Source organism: Limulus polyphemus, unplaced genomic scaffold (assembly GCF_000517525.1).
Source record: "Limulus polyphemus unplaced genomic scaffold, Limulus_polyphemus-2.1.2 Scaffold427, whole genome shotgun sequence".
Taxonomy (NCBI): Eukaryota; Metazoa; Arthropoda; class Merostomata; order Xiphosura; family Limulidae; genus Limulus; species Limulus polyphemus.
The window spans coordinates 548,399-561,213 of record NW_013666037.1 but is presented as its reverse complement, the minus strand read 5'-3'; positions in this window follow the sequence as shown (position 1 = coordinate 561,213).

The following is a 12,815-nucleotide window of genomic DNA, read 5'->3' as shown; positions in this document are numbered from 1 at the left end:
CTTAAAAGTGTACGGTCTGAGAGTCATGAGAAACTTATGATGTGAATTACTTGGTAAGCCTAGTGTGAGATTACTTTTGCTACTTTCAAAAAGTCACTGTAGCAAAACAGCAATAATTTAATTACCATTTTCTCTTGGATATACGCATTCTTGACAAGAAAATAACCGATAATCCCGTGAAAATAATTATATAATTGATCTAATGTACAATTATAACAATTAAATTGTTTTTCGTTAAGCACAAAGCTAATCAATGGAGTTGTCGTCTGTGCTGTCTTCACCACGAGTATTGAAATCCGATTATAAGCCTCCAAACTTGCCGCTGTGCCACTGGGGGAGAGTTACTAAAAGATAATTAATAGATAAATTGGACATAATTTTTTTCTTATATCCTATCATAACTCATCTGATCATACATAGTTTTTTGTAATTCACAATAAAAAATATATTGCATGTATGAGAAAAATGTGTTTCCTGTTTTCTATCGAGTTTTATGATGAAACACTCAGATAGAACAAGGGGCTCATTAAGAACGGTGTTCTGTTACATAAATGTCATTTCCGTAGAGTTTACATCAATTCCATGTACTTGAATACATCTGTGTCTTTAAAAAGGTGAGGGGAACGTTGGTAAATTATTTTTAAGCACTTGACCAAATGTTATAATTCAGTTGGACAAAATGAAATCAAAATTAGTTTGGATATATATGTATTGTTTGCTTGTAATAAATATTTGCTGATCAACTGAAACTTTCACACAAATAATAAAAACATGCTTAATTTCTAAATGGTTTCAAGTATCAAAATCGTGTAAAAAACATGAGTTTTTTCAGGTTAGTATTAATGTTGCTAAATATTTATACAAGTATTTCTCCATCTAATGGTCCGAAAATATTCAATTATGAATACTTGCGAGTTTGAGTAAGGAAACACATTATGATAATATAATAATAGGTAGGCAAGCAACGATTTATAAGTACGAGGAAAAGTTTTTTTGATGATGGAATGTACTACATGTTTCGACAGAACATTGGTCATCTTCCAAGAAAGACCTCCAAAGACAACGGTGGTGCTTGAAAACTGCTGTTCCCTCTTTGCCCTGCTCAAGGTTGTGGTAGGAGCAGACTTGATGTTCCCTCTTTGCCCCGCTCAAGGTTATGGTAGGAGTAGACTTGATGTTCTCATTTCGCCCCGCTTAAGGTTGTGGTAGGAGCAGACTTAATGTTCTCTCTTTGCCCCGCTCAAGGTTGTGGTAGGAGCAGACTTGATGTTCCCTCTTTAACCCACTCAAGGTTGTGGTAGGCTCTTCCCTCTTCGCCCCCCTTAAGGTTGTGGTAGGAGCAGACTTGATGTTCCCTCTTTGCTCCGCTCAAGGTTGTGGTAGGAGCAGACTTGAATTAATTTATGATTCGTGATTTCAGAACTTCCTGTAGTTCTTTTTTATTATATGACTGATTTTCTTTTCTTCTGTTCTATCCTAACAAAGAGCCTATATAAGACTTATGGTTACTCCAATGCCAACATTTTTGTGTAGGGGAAACGGTAGTGCCCCGGCAAGTGCCCCCTGTAGGTCCCCTTACAGACGCCCATGTCATGAAAGCAAACGATCTCATACTAAACCGTGATAATGGCCCTAGCAACATCAGCCATATTTGTCAAGGCCTATTCACCGTCACCGCTCATAAACTTGACTGGTCTTGATCTCTACCTATATCCCGTCACCTGCTGACATCACTTCTGTCACATTCAATCCTTCCTTGTGTCTTTTCTTTTTGTAACTATGTATAAACCATGTATTACTTAGTACAGATCATACGTGTCGAAACGTATAGTATGTTCCAACATCATTAAAATTCTTCCTTTTGCTTATAAATCGTTGTTTGCCTACCTAATATCATTTGTGAGTTTATAATAATATAAAATGAGTCATGCGACAGCAAAATGTGTGGACAAAAATATAATATAATTAAGAATTCTAAGTATTTGCAAATGTACATGTATCTATCGTTCAACCTCGTAATTGTCTGGGCCGTTCATGGAATTAGTTACTTGTTTATTTTCAGCTAAGTTTTCTTATACTAAAGAGGTGTGGTACGTAAATATAACAGATCTTACTCTCCTGTTGTACATATATTACTATTTCTTTGTTCTAAAGCAGTGGTTCTCAAACTTTTTAGTCTGCGGACCACCTACTAGCCCTACCCCACCCGCTTTCGCTTCCCACCGCAAAGAAATTCATCATGAACTTGCATTTTAGACCAGCCTGTTAACCACCAGTGGTCCTTGAACCACATTGTGAGAACCACATTTCTAGAATCCCAACTTGAAACGTTCTAAATCCATTTAAGGTTTTGTTTTAATTCAAAAGAGCTATTTAATGTGTTTCATATACTATCTGTATTGTATCCAACAATATCTCGTGTAAATGGGGCTGTTTTACGAAAGAGATGCCACCAGATATCTGTGATCCAATTCTGTGATCCGTCAGAATATAGAAAGTAAAATCAGTTTTGGCGTTTTCAGCCAGATTCATTTCTGTCTTGAGAGAGCCAAGATTTTCTGTTGAAGTCATGTCCCTATTTTTAATCGTTTAACCTTCTGACTGCGTGTGTGCCTTTCTTTTAGTCACCGAGTCGAAGATTTTCCATTTTTTGACAAAATAAAGTTATTTTCATCTTCTTTCACCTTAATAGAATTTCTCTCACCATGTTTGCATTTAAATTCAGTTTATTGGTTTATTATAGCTTTAACACAACAACGCAATAGTCCTGACCATCAGATGGACAACCAGTATTTCCTTTGTCTTCCAGTTTGATAACAGGTGTTTAATTTTATTTAAAATGTTACATCATGTCTGTGTCACGTCCATCTGTATAATTATACTAGACTAGTGGTTCTCCTATTTTTGCTAGTGAGTATTCCTTAGGTAAGAAAAAACTTAAGGGATTCACCTATCAAGATAAAAAATAGTTATGTATCATATTTCTCTCTCTCCCTTTTTTTATTTCTTGTTTCAATCCACCAAATCTTTATATTAAAAATGACGCTCTCTATAGAGCAACGTCTCACAGTTTGGAAACTGCTGTGTATAGAGACAAAGATCTAGGCCTGGAATTCAGCTAATCTGTAATTATGCAAGGCGGAGATCCAATTTTACAAAGTAACTGTCCCTGGTCTCGCTAAGTAATGCTCAAAGTCTGGATGATAGTCTCTAGAATCATAATATCCGGATTGTAGATGAAACTCTTTAATTTCAGATGGTAGCTCTATGAAATAATAGTGGATAAGGATGTGTAGGTTAGATAAATAATAATCTTTGATAAATCTAGATAAAGTTTTAGGTTTGGATGGTATAATTCTCAGTAATTAAAATTAAAATTTACATTAGTTAAGCTGTGCGATCAGTCAATAGCCTCACTGTAATTAATGTACAGAGAGGTTATAAAGTCAGTATGAGTATTTGGACGACATGGTTCGTCCATTAAACTGTTACTAATACCCATACTGACCTTACAATCACCCTGTAGTGAATGAAAGCTTTCTGTAAATATGCTAGACGAAACTTCTACATGCTTTGGTCTCACTGGAGTGAAATAAAAAACCTGATAGTAGTTCTAATAATACTGAAACCAGGTGGTGATTTTTTTTTCTTTACTGACCTAGAGAGAGTTTCGTTTTGTAACGTACCTTGATTAAATGCATGATTTTGCTTATAGTTAGTGTTTAGTGTCATAGATATAACCACAAACTAGACAGTGCACATAAGATCTCCACTTACAGCAATGTGACCAAACTTTATATCATGTTTGACTCACTATCAATACATCAGTACAAAATACATAATAAAGAGGATGTAAAGGATTTATATTTTTTATTCAGAGTTATTAATCATAGAACAGTAATTAGATGAAAGAGAAAAGAAATCTAGCTCAAATCGTAACATGCTATAAAACGAAACATAAGTAATAATACAAACATTTTTATTATTGTATTATTTAATATAGAATCACAAGAGAATGTTGTTCAATACTGAAGAATTTCAGTAACGTCAAACATTTATTTTGGTTGGAAATATAAGAATGTGTAAAGCGAATTTTTTTCATAAGCCTAGAGAAGCCATAGGCTCTCATTGTAACATAAATCATGATTTATATTTTAAAGGGGCCCACAACCCTAAAACTTAAGCCAGGATAATTTGTTAGTAATGAACAAATATTTTACCATTATACAATAAACATATATAGATGATAAAGCGGTCGACTTACGTTTTTTTATTTATCACCATAATATCAAATTACGATGAAAAGAAAAGCTATTGTTTTATATAATGCACAGTATCGGTGTTAATCTATTAATTTCCGAGAAACATATTCCCAGTATCCTTAACATGGCTTAGAAATGGATCATTAAAGGAAGATCGAGAGAAAATAGACAAACGTAAGTTCAAAGTTCTAAACAATGTAGCAGCTTAAAAAGTTTGTGTTATTGACCGACGTAAGGAGTAGATATTTAAAACAAAATGCAGAATAAGCATTTATGTATAATAGAGGAAAATACGTGTTGTGAAATTCTGTAAAAATTATGTGTGTTAATAAGTTTACAAAGCGAGAATAATAACTCGAAATTTCACGTTTCTCTTTCATCAGATGAACACGTTCTAAAATTATCTGGTGAGGTAGAAGAAAGGATAATTTTATAACTAATTGAACCTATTATAAATCATCCTTTAGATTATTGAAAGCAACCACGATCCTGGTTTCACCGAGAATAACCAATCATGCTACCGATTTTTTATCTCTCAAAATATAAACACACCATTAACTTGATCTTCGAAACTCTATGAACAAACCATGGCACTTCTAATATTATTGTTTAATCACACAGACAAAAGTATAAACCATTCAAAGCTTTCATTTTGATTTTGGATCTGGTATGGTCTAGTGGTTAGGAGCGTTCAACTCCTAATCTGTCGCCCCCAGTGGCACAGCGGTATGTCTGCAGACTTACAACGCTAGAATTCGGGCTTCGATACTCATGGTGGGCAGAGCACAGATAGCCTATTGTGTAGCTTTGTGCTTAATTACAAACAAACCTAATCTGTTGGTCGCAGGTTCGAATACCCGTCGGTGAACATTCTTGCCAATATGCGTGACGTTCGATCCCACTATTCGTTAGTAAAAGAGTATCACTTCTAAGTTAGGGACGGCTACCGCACATAGTCCTCGTGTAGCACTGCGTGAAATTCAAAACAAACAAACATTTTTATAGCATTTAACTGATAGCATTTTAATCATAACGACAGACATGATTCAGACTAACAAGCTGTAAAGGCTACCCGTACTTCTAAACTCAAACTTGTGCCAAATCAAATGGTATTGCGCTTCCTTTCAACTCCCGGATAGGCGTATTGCCAAAACGTAACTGGAAAACGTAATACGGCGAAAATAGATTTACAAAAACGAAGACAAAGCAAAAAATAAATAAAAAATAGTTGGCGCGTTTAAGAAAAGCGGGTGATCCAACACACCAATAGCTCTTTTCTGAAACTTAACATGTTTGAAGCAAATGATCATTTTACCTCAGGTGGTTCTGGAATATCTAATTGTGTTATAAAACATTCTAACTAAATGAGCTTTATGTGGTTCTGGAATATTTAATTGTGTTATAAAACATTCTAACTAAATGAGCTTTATGTTGTTCTGGAATATCTAATTGTGTTATAAAACATTCTAGCTAAATGAGCTTTATGTGGTTCTGGAATATCTAATTGTGTTATAAAACATTCTAGCCAAATGAGCTAAATGTGGTTCTGGAATATCTAATTGTGTTATAAAACATTCTAGCCAAATGAGCTTTATGTGGTTCTGGAATAAATTGTAAAATTGCAATTAGCGATGAATTTTCAAGAACTATAATTTACAGTTCTTGAAGATTCATGATGGGATGATGAGCTAGATGTATTATAACAAGGCATATCCGGTCATACAAGTTTTATAATAGCGGTAAAAAGTCATGGTTAAGTACACTTAGTTATAATGTGTGCTTTAAAAACAACTATAACTTGAAAGGTTCATAGTGACAGAAATAATTAAACATTGCCCGTGTATTCATATAAAGCTCATTTGGTTAGAATGTTCCAGAACCACTAGAATATTCCAGAACCACATAAAGCTCATTTGGTTAGAATGTTCCAGAACCACTAGAAGTTTTGAATTTCGCGCAAAGCTACACGAGGGCTATCTGCGCTAGCCGTCCCTAATTTAGCAGTGTAAGACTAGAGGGAAGGCAGCTAGTCATCACCAACTTTTGGGCTACTGACCGTCACCTTATAACGCCCCCACGGCTTAAAGGGCGAGCATGTTTGGTGTGACGGGGATTCGAACCCGCGACCTGGCTATGCCGGGCCATTTTGAAGTTTAGTCAAAACTCATTTTTACTTTCACCAAAATAATCCAACTTCTGACACCTTGTCAAGTTGAAATTAAGATACTACAAAGAACAAAACTCCCTCCCCCTTCCTCACACAGGCTAATGAGAACAGAAACAAAAAGCTTATTTCATTTGAATGATAAACGTTTTTGCCGAATGACATACATTATATTCAGATATTTTAATCAGTCTTATCTTCAATGAAATGTATTTTTACTAATTCGACTTTTAGACATTACATTTTTTAAATTCTAATTTTTATCTCAAATTCCCTCCTCTTACCTCTTGATTTTCTTTCAATTTCCTATATATAATTATTTTGTAATTGAGATTCTTTTCCTGGAGACATAAACAACTAAAGAATAAAAGAAAGTATATTAAATTATTTCAAATAACTTGTAACATTGAATTCATAGGCTCTGCTTCATTAGAAAATATCTGGAGCAAGCATTTTGCTATAGAGATGGCTTTAGTGTTATTTTTCCAAACATTAACACGTCCACTTCCCTGATGTATTTTTGTACCTCTTATTATTACAGCCTTTCAGTACTCCCTTGACCTGATTCTGTTCTTCTTTAATCTTACTATTGTAACCCCTCGGTACATTTTTAGTTGCTTCATCAATCTTTTCTTCAATTATGTTTTTTTTTATATTATTAACCCATCTTTAATACTACGTCTTTTTCTTTTAATTCTTCTCTTACCTCTTGATTTTATTTTAATTTATTATATATTTCTTCTTAGTTTTATTTTATTTTTCTCTCTCCTTCTTCTTCTTGGTCTTCTTTTAAATTCCTATTTCGTTCTTCTTGACCTTCTTTTAACCGTTTCAATCTCTCCACTAACATTTCGATCTCGTTTCACGATCTTTTTTTACATTTTGAAGCTTGTTTGTTTGTCTGAAGAGGCCCTCAATAACAGAATAAAACGTTTAGAAAACAAATTAATAAACGCAAAGATCAAACCAGACACATCTGTTTCTTTACCTGCTCAAACATTCTTGCCTAAAACATAATATACTTTAAAATTGTCAAGTGATATACTACAGGGAAGACAGTTAGTCAACGTCACTTACCTCCAGCTCGTGGGTTACTCTTTACTTACAAATAGTGGGATTGACCGTCACTTTATAACGACCCCATGGCTAAAGGGACGCGCAGTATAAGAACTCTGTAAGTTTCACCAGGCTTCACGTTATTTTCTGAACAGCATTACTGCATGGAGTTTAGAATTAGTGTGATGCTGGTCATCAAAGTGGACCCCTCATCCTTGGACCCACACCACTGTCACTAAATCCAGCCATTTAGTAATAACCGTTAGCTGTTGTAATGGCTATTTATAAGCACATTCGTTACACTAAAATATTCATTAACTTTAAGCTTGTTTTATTGCAAAAGCCTTCTCTACTAATTTCGATGACCATTAATCTATACTATGACAATAGCTTTCCTTACTATCATAAATATCCCATATTTGGATTTTCTGCCCCCAGTGGCACAGCGGTATGCCTGCGGACTTACAACGCTAGAAATTGGGTTTCGATAGCCCATTTGTGTAGCTTTGTGTTTAACTTCAAACAAACAATTGGATTTTCTATGGTCTTATTTATTGTAAATATATTGTACTAAATAGCTAACTTTCCTAATGTTCCTTTTTCCATAGTTCATTATATTCTTGAATGAACATTTTCCATGATAAAAAAAAAAATAATCTTATCGAATTCGTCGGTGAAGTGGGAGTTTCGTTCTTTGTATTATCTTCATTGCAATTTTACAAAATGTTAGTGTTTGAAAATATAAACACAAAAACTATTTCTAAAACTACTATTTGCTCTAAAAATTCCTTAATCAAACAAAGCCTATCAAATCTGTATTTTTCTTATTCAAGTTGTATGAAAAATGAATTATGAGGTAGAATTAACATATCTTGTGAACTTAGCGTCAGCTGTGCCAACTATAAATTAATTCAACACTAACTCTCTCATCAAAAGCTTTCATTATATTTTTGATATAGCAAGAAAGACATATTTCATTTAGTTTGTTATTTTTTATATCATTCACCATCTTACTTTAGAATGAATATTCATCTTAAGTTACCATTACCAATCCATATCATCTGGAAATAGCAAGGCCTTCTGATTAGTTCATTTAACTATAATTAGGAGAACTGCCTAAAGGAAAGTAGCTCAAAGCCAAGAATTGGAACCTGCCAAGTGTGCACTTTAATAGCAACCACACGTCAACTGCGGAAGTGATTTAGCAGTACCTATAATCGGCAGAGCTGTACCGAACTCCAGTCTTGGTTTCTTTCCAGTCGACATTCCGATATAGGGTTGCAGAAAAAAAGTGTTGGCACCTTTCGCTTATTATACCATAAATGAAGGTTACAGATTAAGGTACGCATTTGGTAATCTTTAATCTCTTCTAATAAAATACTTTCTGTAAAACACAAACTTATTTCATTTAAAGTATGCTCAAGACAAAAGTATTGGCACCCCTGCTTTAGTATTTCGTATGGTTTTTCGTGCTTTACTTACAGCTTTCAGTTGTTTATGATAACTCTCAACCAGTACATTACATCTTGTTAGAGAAATCTGGGTCCATTATGTCTCATATATTTCCTTCAGCTCAAAGAGATTAGACAAATTCTTGCTTACAGCTCTTTTCTCAGATCAGTCCCAAACATTTCTGTTGTATTAAGACCTGGTTATTTAAAGTCATTCTTGAACTGTTATCTATGATTTCTTCGAGAATTCCAGAGTTGACATAGCTGTATGCTTTGGATCATTATTGTGTTGGAAGATAAACCTTCTGCCAATCAACCTATGAGCATATGGGACTATTGCACTTGGTTGAATATTTCGATACACAACTGGCTCCGTTTGTATGCTATTAAATAAAATGAATGGCTCCAATCCATGCTAAAACACCCCAATATCATGATAGATCCACTTCCACATTTAACTGTAAGTACAATGTGGTCTTCATTGAAGGCTTTCCCTTTTTCTCCTCCAAACTAATGTGATACGCTTAAGGAAAAATTCGATTTAGTTTTATAAAACCAGTGAAGTTTGTGAAGAATGCTTCAGATTTTTGTTCATATTTCTTGGCAAGGGTTAAACTGTTTCGTTTTATAAATTTTCTTTAAAAGTGGTTAACAGCAAGTTCTACGTATACATACGACTTTCATGTTCAGGTCTTTTTGTAAAGTTTTTCTTACACTATTATACTGATGCTTCTGAATATTGGTTTTTAAAGTCCTTTGCTGTTAATCTTCAATTTTTCTTTAGCTACTTGGATGATTTTCATATCCGTAGTTTCCTTTAAATGTCTATTTTTTTTCAAGTGTTTCAGTTGAAGTTGTTCTATAGTACTTCTTCATAATTGATCTGATTGTGGATTTTGGTAATCCATATTTCTTCGACACTGCTTTATAGTAATTTCCTTTGTTGTAATGTCCTACAAGTGCTTTTCTCAAGCGTGAATCCAACTCCTTTGTTTGATCATCATCTGCTTCGTTACCACAAAGTTCTCCTTCAACAGATATTGGCAATCGTTGCCTCTTTTATGATTTTTGAACTTATAATCAACTTTATTACTTTGCAATGGGTTTCATTCAATTAAAATATTTCGAAATTTGATTTATTGAGGTTTTACAGATTTTAAATGTATGTGACAATATTTTTCTCAAGAATAAATATATGAAATTATTTAAGTTCGTTATTTTATAAAGATTGTTTTTTAAGCTACAAGAAATTGTTTATTTTTTATTTGTCACATGGGGTAATATCCGCCAATTGCTTGTATTTTACACGTTTTCTTGAATTATATTGAATGTTGGGTGGCAATGACTATTTACGACTTTACATCAGAACGGCTCTAACCCAGTCATGTTAACGTAAAATGCTATGACGGATAAAATAATTATTCATTTTTTTAATTGACAATAACAGAATAACAAAGCAAAAACTCCAAGGTAATTAAGAGAAATAAATTGCCTTTATTAATTTCGGCTTTGAATATTCAGTGGTTTTTTTCAGGTTTCTTAAGTAATTGTTTGAACAAAAATTAAGCTCAATTTCTGAACAAACATTACTTACAAATGAAAACTGTTAATTAAATAAAACACATTTACACACACACGTCTTTATCGGCAACCAATACTTTATTAACAGTGCAAAATGAAGACTGAGCAACGTTTTTCTAAATTGCTAATATATACAATCTGATGAACATATTACGAATGATAATATTTCTCCCTTAAGAAACGAAAATATAATTAATACAAGGTCGAAATTCGAATGAAATATTTTATTGGTACTTTATTACAAAAAATAGTAACGATATTTCTTCAAGTTTTCGAAGTATATGATACTCGGTATAATGCTTTAATAAGAAGAAATCAATCTATATCGTTATTTTACTGAAGACTACTGCTATAGAACAGAAGATAAATGTATTTCAGTTGCAAGAAGATTCAGAAAAAACAGAAAAAAACAAAAACAACAAAACATTTCTTCAAAATGTTCCAAAAAATCCTGTCAGGTTTTCTTTTTCTCCCTGTATTTAGCACATTAATTGCTGTTAACGTTTTATCTGGCATATGAATATGAATTTACAGGCTTGATTGATGAAATGAATACTTTACATACTTATCAAAAACTGTCTATGTACACGAAGGTCACTTTCACGACAAATAGCAGCGAGGAGTGTCTGTAATAACTTCCTCGTCCTTAGAGAATCAAAACTAGATGTCTCGTCTTTCGAGTTGTGCGCAGATTCCTGGAAGAAAAACCTTCTTAGCTTGTTCAGGAGGCGGTTATTGAGCTTGTGGAGTGACACGAAGGACTCCGATTTCGGGGTTAGAGTTCCAGAAATCCGGTGGGAAACGTTTCGACATCCATCGGTGGTGCCGATAACGTTTCTTGTCAGTCGGCCATTCACCTGAACTCCAGGAGATTTGGACACTCTGTTGATAGTTGATAAGCTTTTACTTTTCTCTGTGTAATGACCCGATGACCGTCTCTTTAAGACTGGATAAATCTCATAATTTGATTTTATAACAGGCATCATAAAAGCCATCGTAAGTAAGTAAGTAACAGAGAGATGGTTTGAAGTAATAAACAGTTTCTGAGCTAAATTCGTCCGAAATATAAATTTAAATGCTGAAATTTTCTCAACCGAGCAATTAATTGATATTTTATTGTAAAAGTTTCATAGAAGACAGGAACACGAACAGTTACTATCAGAGTTGGAAAAGCTCTTAACGTCGATCTTTCATGAATGGTTGTATTAAACTGTTGGGCATGCAAAAGAGTTGAATATATAAATACTTACCTTCACGTGACGAGACTGTGGAATCCAGCCAAGTGGAAGGCGCCAGTCTTGATGTATATATATATATCATTTACGTCATACTCTAGCACGGACTTGTATTACACATCAACGAGCGACCCCCGTGAAGCTGCCATTTAACAACACACTAATCATTTATATATATTATATAGTACAGATGGCTGATATGAGTATTAAAAACTTTTATTTAAAAACACAAAATGAGTTACAACGTTTCGACCTCCTTAGGTCATCATCAAGTTAAGAATGAGATTTGGGAAAGTGATCATTATACACCAGGACACGGTTCGGGGTCTATATTGATCGTGTTTATTTTGACGAGTAAACAAACCAGCATGTGGATTTTGACAAGGTATGGAGAAGGTGCTTAAATATCCATCTGTATACCTTCAAATTACTTTGTTATGTTGAATCATTCGAAATATTTTGTAACTTTAAGTTAAATTTATGGAATCATTATGAAACAGAGCATTGAAGCCAATAATTACCAGTTACATTATATTATCACCCAATAATTATAGGCCTATTAGTCTTACATCAGTTGTGGAAAAAGTTTAGAAAAGTCTGATAAAAGATACTTTGCAAAATCACTTAACGAAGTTTAGAATTTTATTTGATAGTCAACATGGTTTCACTAAGGGAAAATCTTACCTTACCAATCTTTTGACATTCTTTGAAAAGGTTACTGCTTATGTAGATGAGGGTAATGGCGTAGATTTGGTGTATATGGATTTTCGGAAAGCATTGGACAGTATTAAGGTTATTTCCATCCAAATTGTACTTATAATTCAAATTATGGTAACCCACATGCTTTACTTGCATATATTATAATTAAAACCCATCTGCCGTTTATTCACCCAACTCACTAAATGATCTAATTCCATTTGTAAAGCAGCAACATCCTCTTCACAGCTAGAAACACCTAAGGCCTTAATATTATTTACAAATTTAAGTAATTTATTGCCCCTTCCTTCATCTATGTCATTGATGTAAATAAAAAAGCAAAGGTTCTAAGACTGTAGACCTGAGGTAT